Below are 13,616 nucleotides of genomic sequence, written 5' to 3' on the forward strand. Positions count from 1 at the left end.
TTTATTATTATTGTTAAAATTTTGACAAGAGAGAGATAGAGGAAAAGTGAGAAAGCAAGCTGCCAGGTCCAGGACTTGAACTGCAGCCAGCTCTGTGGGAGTCCAGAATCTTAACCACCATACCACCTGCCAACCCTTAACAAAAAACTTTTGAAAGTCTGTTCTTTCTCTTTGTAGTATGACCTCAAAGATAGCTTGAACTTTCATTTGAGATACAGATGGCCATTAGTTTTTCAAAAAGATTTCTCTGGTTGACTATAAAGGGTTTATTTTGCTGGTTTTATTACAGTGTTGCCTGTAAATGGTGTGTTTGTGTGTGTATGTGTATATAAAAAACAAAATGTAAAAAAACAAAATGTCCTCTAAGTATAAATCAGTCTTTTACATTAGTAAAATAGGGCATAACTCAACATATTGTTTAAAAATTTTCCTGGAAAATGAATTGGTTCAGAAGAGTTGGACCAGCAGGTGGCATGGTGGTTAAGGCACTGCACACTCCCAGATGGCTGACCACGGTTTGAGTCTCAGACCTGGTGGCTTGCTTTCTCACTTTCCCTCTCTCTCTCTGTCTCTCTCTCTCTGGTCAAATGAAAGTAAATAAATGAATAAATAAATATTGTTTTTTTAAAAAACTAAAAGAACAGTTGCATATGAGTCTCAGAATGAATAACAGTGACCTATTAACAAGAAAACATTTGGAGACACTGTCAGTAATTCATGGTTAGTTGCTAAGTTGTGGCATCTTATTTGACCACCACTAATTTCAAAAGGAATTCTTTACCAATATGTCCAAAGAGACATGTTTATATAAAAAGATTTATCCTTTTTCCTTTTCATTTCTTCTTCTTATATTCCCTAGTGTTCTATCATATTTGTATTTGTTGATTCTTAGACAAGAGGCAGGAGATGTTCCATGCTTTTCACTACTGTTTAGCTCTCTAGCCTGACATACCACCTCCCTGGGTCTGCACCATATTCCGTTATTCTTCTTATTTTCTGTCACTATTTTTGGTCTCCATCAGAACTGTTTATTGCTACTCTATGACCTGTCTTATTTATGATATTCTACCAGTGTAGGGAGGCAGAGAATCGGCTATTCTGTATATGTGACCAAATATTCCCCACCCAGAAGATTAGGTTACCTTCCTGTTCTATAGATGATGGTAACAACCCCCCACTCCCACCCGCAACACACACTCAAATCAACCAGACACAAAACTCTGAGCAGTTATTGCCAGGGCTGCTCTTAGTCCCATTTTTCCACGTGCCACAACAAGACTAGCTTAACATTAGTCTGATATATTCTGCTTGCCTTTCAGTAGGGGCAAGGACTTGCTTTCCTAGTTGGGTGATAATGGATTCCAGTACAACAAGTAATTTTGTTTATCTCTTTCTGTTCCAGAAAGCATTTCTTCCATTCTTGACCCACCTCATGGACCCATTTGCAATTATTTTGGGTTAAGGAATGATCATACAGAGAATGTGATTATTGCTCCAGCATATTATGCCAGAGGACACCAGTTGGAGAGGATCCAGTGCTTCCTGACTGTCAGAACTAACCACCTTGTATATATAGCTCCAGATAAAAAGGAAGCTTGGTTGACAACATATCCTGTGGCCTATTCTTCAGAAATTTTTATCTGTATTACATATTTTCCAGATAACCGTAGGCACCATGCTAATAATCTCTCCCTATTACAAGATACATTTCTTAGAGAATTTTGTGGCCTTACAGTCTCAACTAATACTAGTGTTCATTTAAGAGCATTTAATAGGTGAATCCATGTTTCTGATAGTGTCTTGAAGAGATTCATAATCCTTTACCATAACTTTTGAGGGGCAAAACTCATAGACGCTATCATCTATGTTTTTTATTTTATTTTAAGAGAGATTTTAGCTATAGGACATGTGTACTTCCGAGAGAGACAGAGAGAGACAGTGAGAAATCCCTCCCAGGGGGATGGCCATGCCACAGTCCCCTTTCCTTCATTCTCTCAGGATTGTGGGCATGCACACACATGCACCCGGCATGAGTTTTAAGCCGCCAGGTCTGGGACTCAAACCACAGCTGACTACATGGGAGTCCAGTGATGTAACGATTACGCCATCTGCTGGTCCCCCTCCATATTCTTTTGTAATGCCATGTTGCTATTCTATGGGAGGCCCCTTCTAAACATTGATACAGTCTGCTAGGACTTAATAATTTTCATTAATGATGCCCTGCACTGAAATTTGTGAACAGATGCCAAAGATAGTCCTGAGAGATTACGGAAACTATTCCTTCCTCCCTTCTTCCCTTCCTTTATTCATTCCTTCCTTCTTTTCTTTATTTCTTCCATGAGAAAGAGACAGAGAACATTCCTGACAGTCTTGATGCTGTGATCCATACCCAGCCTCAGCCAGCTCCTGGACACATGTGTAGTAGGTGTACTCAGAGAGATCAGTGAACGTGAACACAGAGCCTTCTCATGTGGATCACCCTTGCAGAGCATCATGGTTTACTGCTGTGCTGCAGTCTGGCTCCCAAAACATATTCCTGATGCCTAGCCTTTTCTGGGACACCGTCACCTTGGATTTAATGAAAAATTTATCCACTCCTTGCAGGTATAACATAAGAACACTGTTTACTTAACTTGAGGTCACTCATTTGAGAGAATTTATCCAAGCATACATGTATATATTAGATCTATAGAGATAGTTACTCTTTTTTTTTTTTTTTGAGAGGTTTTTGCTATAGGGTGCGTGTGCTCGCCAGACAGACAGAGAGAGACATAGAGACAGAAAGCGAGAAATCACCCCCCAGGGGGGATGGTCATGCCGCAATCCCTTCTCCTCCATTCTCCTCTCGGGATCTTGGGCATGCACACACACGTGCCCGGCATGAGTTCTAAGCCATCGGGTCCAGGATGCGAACCGTGGTCTACTACATGGGAGTCCAGCGACATAGCCATTACGCTAACTGCTGGTTCCCGAGATAGTCACTCTTAACAGAGTCCTCACTCTACAGTCCACCCCAGCCTCAGCTTGGATCAAGGGCATGCGCATCTTATGTGCCTAGTGTGTATAGGGAGGCACTGGGATTCAAATCTTGGACCTTCTGTGTGGGTCCAGTTGTACCATTGCACCACTATCTGGCCCCACATCTGAGATACTTTTGATTATGCTTTTTTTTTTTTTTGAGAGTTTTTTGCTAAAGGGCATGTGTGTTCACCAGAAAGAGAGACAGAAAGTGAGAAATCGCACCCCCTGCCCCCTCCCGCCCCCCACCCACCCCCAGCGGGGATGGCCACGCCACAATTCCTTCTCTATTCTCCTTTCGGCATCTTGGGCATGCACACACACGCACCTGGAGTGAGTTTAAGCCACCAGGTCCGGGACTCGAACTGTGGTCAACTACATGGGAGTCCAGCGACAACCATCACGCCAACTGCTGGACCCACTTTTGATTACTCTTTCCATCCTGTGAATTGGTCTTAGATCTTATACTACATAAAATATCTATACTAATTTTTGAGATTTCAATACTTCTTGATCAGTATTTCTTTTGGATTCTGATTATGTTTTAAGAGTTTAGGAGTTTTAAGAGTGAAGCCACAAGGGATACATTATTTTCTGGATTACTTTCTGATAAAAAGCCCTTTCTGAAATCATGGTTTTGAATACAATAGGAATGTTTCCACTGTCCTCATTCACCCTCTTGGAATGACATTCACACTTGTGACTGGGTTAAGAATTGGAAGTTTATGTCCACAGAATCTGTTATTTTAGGTTCTGGGTGGTCACTTTGCATGGTATTATGATGAAGGTTTTTTTTTTTTTTCCCTCCTTTCAACGTACTAAATCAGTTTTTTTTTTTTTTAGAAAAAACTTTAAACTCATTAAACAAATAGAAAAGTACATTCATTTAAGTCTTAAAATGACTCAGAAATGTATAAGGAGACTTCAAAAAGTTTGGGAAAATGGAATTGAAATCCAAGTTTATTTTGGTGAAAGAAAAAAAAAAGGAATGTGCTTGTTTCGGCAGCACATATACTAAAATTAGAACAATACAGAGAAGATTAGCATGGCCCCTGCACAAGGATGACAAGCAAATTCGTGAAGCGTTCCATATTAAAAAAAAAAAAAAAAGGAATGAAATCCATAGTTCTTTTCACACTATGCATTTGCCATGAACATTTTGAAGACACCTTATATAGAAAGTGAAAACACTCTGTATATTATATTCCTCTAAGATACTGTCCAAAGCTTGATATGTATTCTAACAATATCTTCATTTTTTATTTTTAAAAAGAGGCAGAATTTTAATTATGCAGTATTTGAGTATGTGAAAGAACACATGTGAAGTATATAAGTTTAGGAGAAAAACGATGGAGGTGACATCTCTAACCATCCGTCATTGTCTTCTAGTATAGTTTAGTAACATGCTCTAAACTTTTTCTTAGACTTACCATTGCTCCCTGATTGACAGGAATTTTTTTCCTCATAGACTGGTGAATTGCAAGGGTAGGGACATAGTGTTTGGTTCCTCAGTTTCTCTCTGATGTGTTAGGTATTCAAGGAGTGATGCTTAGTTGTTTGCCCTTGAGGGACCTTATTCCCATCTGGGTTTGAGGAAAAGAACAGGTTAGCCTTTCTGAAATAAACAAAAACAATGAGAAAGAGAAAATAATAATTATCTTTGATAGAGAGTGTAATTTGCAGTGTTTAATGGGAGATGCAATCTTTTTCCTTCGGTTGAAGGTTTTCTTTGTCCAGAACATGTAGATTCCTAGGATGCTTCTGTAATTAAGACTCATATTCAGATAACTGCGATGTGAGATTGGAAATAACTAAAGTGTTAGCAGGTATACTGTGAGGGAGTTAATAAGCATTAGCGTGTTCATGGTTATCCTTAGTAGAAACAATGATCTTTTTTTGTTCTTTTTGTTTTTTTTGCTGTAGGGCACATGTGCTTGGGGAGGGGGGGAGAGAAGGAAAGTGAGAAATCATTCCCTGGGGAAATGGTCACACCTCAATCCCGTCTCCTCTTCTCTTGGAATTTTGGGCACACATACAACACCCAGTATGATTTTCAAGTTGCTAGCTCCAGGGCTTGAGCCACGCCAGCCATGTTGGAGTCCTGCACCTTAACTACCATGCCACCAGCTGGACCCAAAATGAAGAGATTTTTTTAGCAAAAGCAAACAGGAAAAAAACTGTCATACTTTTTAAAATTTCTCTTATGAAGCTTTGAGACTATAGAACAGCAATTCAGAAAAGAAATCCAAAGCTCCTGAGTACAAAGAGCTTATTCATTACACCTTTTTGTTTCCTCCTCCCTGAAGTTTTGGGTGTTCTTAATGATTAGATACAATAGACCAGAAAGATATTTGTAGGAGTCCAGAAGGAATTAATGGGAGGATGCAAAAAGAATCAGGTCAGGATAATGACCTAGACACAGGTCAGAAGAAGACAAATAGGGACCAGAAGATGGCATAATTGTTACGTTGCTGGACTCCCACATAGTTGACCGTGGTTCAAGGCCCGGACCTGGTGGCTTGAACTCACACCAGGCAAGTGTCTGTGAGTGCATGTGTGCCCAAGATCCCAAAAGGAGAATGGAGGGGAGGGGATTACAGTGTGGCCATCCCTCCGTGGGTTGATTTTTCACTTTCCATCTCTGTCTCTGTCCTCTGGAGAGCGCACATGCCCTATAGCAAAAACATCTCTTAAAAAAAAGACAAATACACGAAGGCAAATAACTTGAATATGTTATTTATAGTTATCCTCAGCAGGTGTAGAATAATAATACCCTGGAAAGAGGAAAGTCCCGAGGTGGCAGAGGAATAAACAAGTAACAAAGAATATGAAGTTTGTAAAAAAGCTTTCCAGAGAGGTGAATTTAGAAATGACCTTCAAAAGAACTAACTGGAATGTTTTGATTGAAAGATTATTCATAGTAAGATAAATGAAAACAGGGACCAGCAGTTGGCATAATGGCTATGTTGCTAGACTCCTACATAGTCGACTACAGTTAAGTCCCAGACCAGGTGGTTTAAAACTCACGCTGGACATGTGTACATGTGTGCCCAAGATCCTGAGAGGAGAATGGAGGAGAAGGGATTGCAGTGCGGCCATCCCCCCTGGGGGGTGATTTCTCGCTTTCTGTCTCTCTGTCTCTTCATCTTTCTGGCGAGCACACGTGCCCTATAGAAAACCCCCCCCCCCCAAGGTCCCTAAAAAAACCCCCCCCCCCCAAAAAAAAAAAAAAGATAAATAAGGAGAGGATTATTAAAGGTGCAGGTTATGCTGGCATAGAGGGAGTAAAGGGATGTTATGGCTGTACATGCTAATCTGCTGAAGGAAATGAGTCCCTCTGCTGTATAATTTTTTTCTTTCTTCCTCAAAGAGCTAGGCTATACAGGGCTGGCTCAGTTGGGCAGATTTCATCCCATTAGGAGCCTTTCCAACCTTTTAAAAAAAAGTTTGTTTATTTCTTCTGAGAGAGAGAGAGCAGAGACCAGCAGGGACCCCCAGCAGGATCTTCATGTGTAATCCACCCCCAGTCTCAGCTGGCCTGGATCATGGGTATGCACGCACACCCAGCATGCTCAGGGAGGTCCCCAAATGCAAACCCAGGACCTGTCCCTTGTAGGTCCAGTTTCCTTACTGTTTAGCCATCACCTCTCCTCAACTTAAGACTTGTTTCTGTGAGCACTGGAAGCAGAAGAGCAAATCTTTTGGCACTGGTTACTTTTATTTTCTTAGGATCACATGCCTTGCAGAAAAATAGGATTTCGTGACCAGCTGGCCTGTACCACGCAGATTCTTTCAACTCCTCAGTTTTCTCTATTTTCCCCTTCTCCTTTCTAATATCCTGGAAGACAGAAGTCCAGAACTATTCATAGCCTTCCTTTGGCTACCTTTCTTCTATCATTTTGCCACTTCTTTCTGCACCTTCTGTTCTGGCTCTTACATGAAAGCATCTGAATCATCCTTTCATTAAAGATCCTAATCATTCTGGTGTTCCCTAGGCGGCTAATTCTTGTTTACCTCATACTTAGGACATTTTCTCTCATTTAATTTTTTTTGAAAGGAACCACATACATTAGGTACAAAATTCAACAGATAGAAAAATGTGTACTGTGAAAAACAATTTTTTTTGGACTAGCACTTGGCATAATGGCTATGTTGCTGGACTCCCATGTGGTCGACCAAGGTTAGAGTCCTGGACCTGGTGGCTTAGACTCACTCTGGGCGCATGTGCGTGTGTGTCCAAGATCCTGAGAGGAGGATGGAGGAGAAGGGATTGTGGCATGGCTATCCCCCCAGGGGGTGATTTCTTGCTTGCTGTCTCTCTGTCTCTCTCTGTGTGTCTTTCTTGTGAGTGTATGCACCCTATAGCAAAAAACTCTCCAAAAAAAGGAAAACAATTTTTTTCCTTCTGTACCTGTCCTTTGGCCATGTGGTTTCTGCCCAGAGGTAACCACTACTGTCATTTATTGTGGATTTCTCTGGAAAAAGTTTATGCATTCACAAACACACAGTCATGTGCCTCATACAATGTTTTGGTCAATGATGGACTGCATGTAAAATAGTGCCCCTATAGGATTATACCACAGCCTAGGTGTGCAGTAGGCTATACATCTAGGTTTGTGAAAGTGCTACCACTCTTCAGTGTTTGCATGATAACAAAGTCACCTAACAATGCATTTCTCTGAATGTATCCCCATCACTAAGTGGCTCAAGACGGTATATATACACATGCACACACATATATACACACATACATATATTAACCCCCTCACAAATGGTAGTGTGCTATGCACAGTGTTCTGTGCCGTACATTTTTCATTTAACAACATATATGATTACATGTAGGGAACCAGTTCCTGTTAATGGATGTTCTACAAATTGATGTGAAACTCACATAGGATAAAATTGTGACATTTAGTACATTCATGTGTTGTGAAACCATCACAGCTATCTAGTTCCAAAACATTTTCATTACCTTCTAAAAAAATTCATACCCATTAAGCAGTCACTTTCCATTCTACCCCTGACTCCTGGCAACAACAAATTTACTGTACTTTCTAGGTCTATGGATTTATGTTGGATGTCTCTTATAGGTGGAACCATGCAACATGTAATCTTTAGTGATTAGTTTCTTCATTCCATGCATTTTTTGAGAGATTTTTGTTGTAGGGCACATGTGCTTGGAGAGACAGAGAGACCCAAAGAGATAGTAAATGAGAAATTACCCTCCCCGCCCCAGGGAGAATGGTCATGCCACAATCCTGTCTCCTCCATTCTCCTCCTGGGATCATGGGCACACACGCACACATGCTGAGTGTGAGTTTAAAACCACTGGATCTAGGACTTGACCACAGTCGGCCATATGAGAGTCCAGCAATGTAACTGGTATGCCATCTGCTGGTCCCAATTCTACATGTTTTTGAGGTTCATACAAGTTGTAGTATGCATTAGTCCTTTATTATATTTTTATGACCGAATAATAATCTCTTGTATGGATATATCACAGTTTATCCATTTATAATTTTTTAAAAGAATTTTATTTTATTTATCTATATTTATTTATTGTAATTTGACCAGAAAAGGACAGAGTGAGTGAGTGAGTGAGTGAGAGAGAGAGAGAGAGAGAGAGGGAAAGTGAGAAAGCAAACTGCTAGATCCAGGGCTCGAACCATGGATGGCCATGTGGGACTCCAGTGCTCTTAACCACCACGCCACCTGCCGGCCCTATCCATTCATAACTGAGGCACACTTGGTGTTTTTGTTTTTCTTTTGCCTTTTGCAACTTTTGGCTATTGTGGACAGTGCTGCTATAAATAATAGTGTACAGGGCCAGCAGGTGGCATGGTGGTAAGGTGCTTATTCCCATGTGATTCCAGTCCCAGATCTAGCGGCTTGAAAAATCATGCTGAGTGTATGTGTGTGTGTGCATGCCCAGAATCCTGAGAGGAGAATGGAGGAGAAGGGATTGTAGTGTGGCCATCCCCCCTGAGGGGGTGATTTCTTACTTTCCGCCTCTCTGTCTCTTTTTGATGAGTGCAGGCACCATAGGCAAAAACCTAAAAAAGTGAAAAAAACAAAAATAGTGTTCAAGTATGTGAATATCTGTTTTAATTTTGGGGATTGTACACTATGATTGGAATTGCTGTTAGTGGACATTTAAATTGTTCCAATATTTTAGCTATGGTGCTGAGGTCGGTAACATTTTACAAACATAATTTTATGCATGTGTGAATATTTCTGTTGGATAAATAATTAGAAATGGGGTTATTGCATCAAAGTTTTGTGCTTTTGATAATAGATTTAACATTTAATAAGACATTACTAAAGTGCCCAAATGTAGAAAATATAGTGTCTACACTCCTCCATTATCAAGGTATCCTGTTGTCTATAGGATCAGCCAGCCCTCCTACAAATCATTGTGGAGAGCAGTGAAGACAGCCATAGGCAGACAGTTCCTGTGTCTGATTCACTCAGTTGGCTTCCTGCGTACCTATTTAACCTTTCTCACCCTCCTGTACCAGCCGGATCCTCTGGTTTTTCTATCTTTCCTGCTTTGGCTCTTGATAACTGGGCTATCTTTATTTGGTGTCCTGTTCTAAGTCCTTCTTCTGGATATGAACTTCTGTCTTTCTGTATGTATCTTAATTTGGGGCATTTTTCCCCCCATTTTTTATAAGATTTTATTAAAGGTCTTTACAGAGTAACATCCAGACTCTGGATATGACTGGTGGGACCCTGTTACGCTGTGGGGACTTTCTGGGGCGTGGCAGGCGGCTCTGGCTTTGCCCCCTTCTGTTTCAAGATGGGTGTGGTGGGCAGTATTTCATCTTTGGGTTCCACATTGCTTATATCATTGGCAGGGGCTTCCTAGGACCAGTCTTACCACTTGGGCCCAGGGTAGCATGATCTTCACTTTGATGCCTAGCATACCCTGTCTGAGCAGCACGTTGGGCACAGTGGTGTCAGCGTAGTAATTGACTTAGTCCTCTGTCTGCGGGGCTTCCCAGATACCACAACCTCACGGCCCTTGGCCCCACTTTCCATGATTAATCGCAGCACACCGTAGAGGGCTTCCACATGGCAAGCCCTCCAAGGAGTTTGTATCACAGAGACTCTGCCTGAACAATGGCAAACAGACTTCTGGTGGCCACCTTTTCAGCATAAAGCTCTACACTGCCTTCAGGGAAGCCAAACCTCTTCTGAATAACAGCAGTCAATTCTCGAGTCTGCTGGCCCTTCTCACCAAGAACGTTCTGCGTCCTGGTGGCTAAGATTATGATTTCTGTCCTGGTTGGAGTAACTCGACCCTCAACTCCAGAGTAGCCATCTTTAGCCAGCTCCTGAGTGAGGAACTCATTCAGTTCAGCTTTGAAGATGCCGTAAGTGACAAACTTCCTATTCTTGGCATTTTCACCACCATCTTGCTGCTGCACGCTGCTGAAAGGAATCTTAATTTCGAGCAATCTTGATTTTGCTTTCAGTAATAGAAATAGAAAAGTGCTGAGGTGATAGAGTAAACAAATGTTTACAGATGGCATAAAATTTGTTGAGGAAGATAAAATGTGTTGTTCTAGAAGAAATTAGTTTAGAGATTACTTTTGAATAAGCTAATTGAAATGTATTGATTGAGAGGAGAGATTATTCATAGTAGGATAAATAAAAAGAAGAGTCAGAAAATAATCCACCCCACCCTGCCACCAGTTCTAGCCAAGAAATCTCTTGTTGGCTGGTACATTCTTCTCCTTTACAACCTCATCCCACGGAATAGTGGGAGTAAAGGATCAGCCATCCATCACTCTTGCTATCTCCAGTCCAAGAGTCAGACTCTCAGAAACAGGAAAATATACTAGTGCTGATCTGTTTAGAATACATTGGGAGTATTATTTAGAATAAGGCAGCACAACGGGTCTAGGACCTCTGTCAGTTAAAAGTAGGTGATGGATTTTACCCTGTACATGTGGTATCAGTGGAAGCAGTTGATAGTGATGCTGATTATAGGTGCTGGCAAACTAACAAAGAAAAGGGAGAAACAGTAACAATATGGTTTGGCTGATAAAAATAATGTTAATTGTAGTCTTCTGACTCATTTATTTCTGTCTTGCCTTCCAGAAAGAAATTTGAGGCTAACTGCAGTCATTACATCAACTTATTGTCATTTGTGTTCAATTACAGTGCCACAGAATTATGAGTGTTAAAAATGTCAGATTAAAGTATCCAAATTTCATTTGATGACAACATTTAAGTGCCTATCCTGACACTTAAGTGTGTGTTGTATATACATAAAAGTCAGTTATCTCATAAAAGCATGGTTATCTGATGGCTTCCTCTTGCAAGTTTCACTGACAAAGTGTTAAGAAATGAATTTGAGAGGCCAGCAGGTGGTGTAGTGGTTGAGGCACTGGACTCTCATGTGGCTGATGGTGGTTCAGGTCCCAGATCCAGTGGCTTGAAACTAATGCCAGACACGTGTGCATACATGCCCAAAATACTAAGAGGAGAATGGAGGAGAAGGGGTTGTGGTATGGGCATCCCACTGGGGGGTGATTTCTCTCTTTCTGTCTTTATCTGTCTCTCTAGCAAGTGCACACACCCTATAGCAATCTCTTTAAAAAAAAAAAAAGAAATGAATTTGATTGATAAAACATGACTGACAAAATTGTTGATGTCAACAATTGATAAAATTACTCATGACACAAACAAGTTTCAGATACTTCCTTATGCCAAAACTATGCTAGGTACTGACCAACTTTAGGATGATTTGGAAAGGCTTCCCAAAAGAAATGGTACCTCATCCAAAGTTCAGAGTTTGCATTATGGTTCCTTCTATGTGTTGGACATTCTATGGATTTGACATATGTATACTGACCTATATCCATCCTATAATATCACACAGAATAGTTCCACTACCCTAAAAATTGTGTCTGTTTTACCTGTCCATCCTTGCCTCTCTCCAAATTCCTGGCATAAACTGAGTCTTGAAGGTTGAGTAGAAGGCAGTCAAATGAAGAAGGAGAAAAGTGTTTGTGGTACAAGGACACTAAGATGAAAAAAAACATGACTTATGATACTTTGGGATATTACAAGTTGAAAATTCTGAATGGCTTGAGGATAGGGAATAAGAGTAGGGAAGAGTCAGAGATGAGGCTAGAGAGGTAGAGAGCTCATATCATGAAAGGCTTGGATGCTGCAAGCTGTTTAAATTTTATCTTGAAGTTTTAAAAAGAAAGCCTTTGAAAACTTTATACAGAGGGATAAAACAATCAGCTGGATGTGATTGTAGTGATATGAGCAGTTTGCTGCATGTAAAAGATTGTTTTAGGGCCTGCTGGTAGTGCAGCAGTTAAGCCCTGTGGATAGGGAGCTGAATCCCACGTGGCTGACTGCAGTTTGAATCCTGATGCTGCAGCTTGAATAACACACTGGGTAAATGTTCCTGTGTGCCCAAAGTTCTGATAGGATGGAGAAACTGAGAAAAAACATTGGAGCATGACCATGCCCGCTGGGTAATGTGCTTGCATGCTGGCTCTCACTTTCTCTCTGGCAGGCGCACATACTCTCTGGTAAAGAAAAAAAACAAGTACTATTTCAACTTTATGATAATGACTGCCTTGCTTTTCTTTATATATTGTCACCCAAGTGTACATCTCTAAACATTATTTTTGCTTGTGTTCTCTTTTTGATATATCACATAATTATTCTTGAATCTATGGGTTCTTCCTCCATTTTTAAAAACAATTTTTTAAAAATTTTATTTATTTTTTTTGGAGAGGTTTTTGCTATAGGGTGCGTGTGCTCACCAGACAGACAGAGAGAGACAGAGAAACAGAAAGTGAGAAATCATCCCGCATAAGGGATGGCCACGCTGCAATCCCTTCTCTTCCGTTCTCCTCTCGGGATCTTGGGCACACACACACGCGTGCCCGGCGTGAGTTTAAGCCACCAGGTCCGGGACTCGAACCGTGGTCAACTACATGGGAATCCAGCAACATAGCCATTACACTAACTGCTGGTTCCCGGGTTCTTACTCCAGTTTTAAATATTTTCCCTTGCAGCTTGTTTCTTGAAGAAATCAGTCCTTTGACTACATAGTTTTATTTGACTTACAGAGTTTCCCATATTCTGGATTTTGCTCAATATGTTCCCATGGTGTAGCTTAATACATTCTTTTGACCTCAACATTTCCTGTAAGCTGGTAATTAGACCTAGAGGATTGATCATATTCAAGTGTGATGTATGCCATAGTTTGAACATATCATACTTTAAAACAATTCTTCCTCTATTAATGTACATGTAGATTGTTCCCATTTTTTGTTACTAAAACATAACGCTGCAGTAAACAACTTTATATCAATTTTTTTTTGTGTGAGCATGTGCAAATAGCTCTCCCTCCCTCTATTATATTACTTTATCTTTTCTCTTTCTCCTTCCTTCCTTCCTTTTAGTTTCTTGAACACTACTGGTTACATGAGTGTGTTTACAGTATTTACTGAGCAGTACGGTTTTGATTTGGGCACCTGACTGTGTATTATACTTCAGTAGAACTTTTATGTTAAAAATGAGTGGATGTTGGTCTGACCCGGTTGTGTAGTGGTTAAGGGGGC

The 13,616-nt window shown here is 40.7% G+C and overlaps 1 protein-coding gene, 1 non-coding gene and 1 pseudogene across 5 annotated transcripts in view; 2 read left to right on the forward strand and 1 right to left on the reverse strand.

The window, feature by feature from the left end:
- The window catches only part of UNC13B (unc-13 homolog B), a 237,681-nt gene that overhangs the window by 96,530 nt on the left and 127,535 nt on the right, over positions 1-13,616 (forward strand). The gene's annotated exons all lie outside the window — the stretch shown is intronic.
- LOC114006847 (U6 spliceosomal RNA) lies at positions 4,009-4,115 on the forward strand. Its single transcript, XR_003548518.1, has one exon. It is a non-coding gene; the product is annotated as a U6 spliceosomal RNA (small nuclear RNA).
- Positions 9,754-11,953, reverse strand: LOC106734308 (40S ribosomal protein S3 pseudogene; annotated as a pseudogene).

This window comes from Tupaia chinensis, unplaced genomic scaffold, assembly GCF_000334495.1.
Source record: "Tupaia chinensis unplaced genomic scaffold, TupChi_1.0 Scaffold000093_1, whole genome shotgun sequence".
NCBI lineage: Eukaryota > Metazoa > Chordata > Mammalia > Scandentia > Tupaiidae > Tupaia > Tupaia belangeri.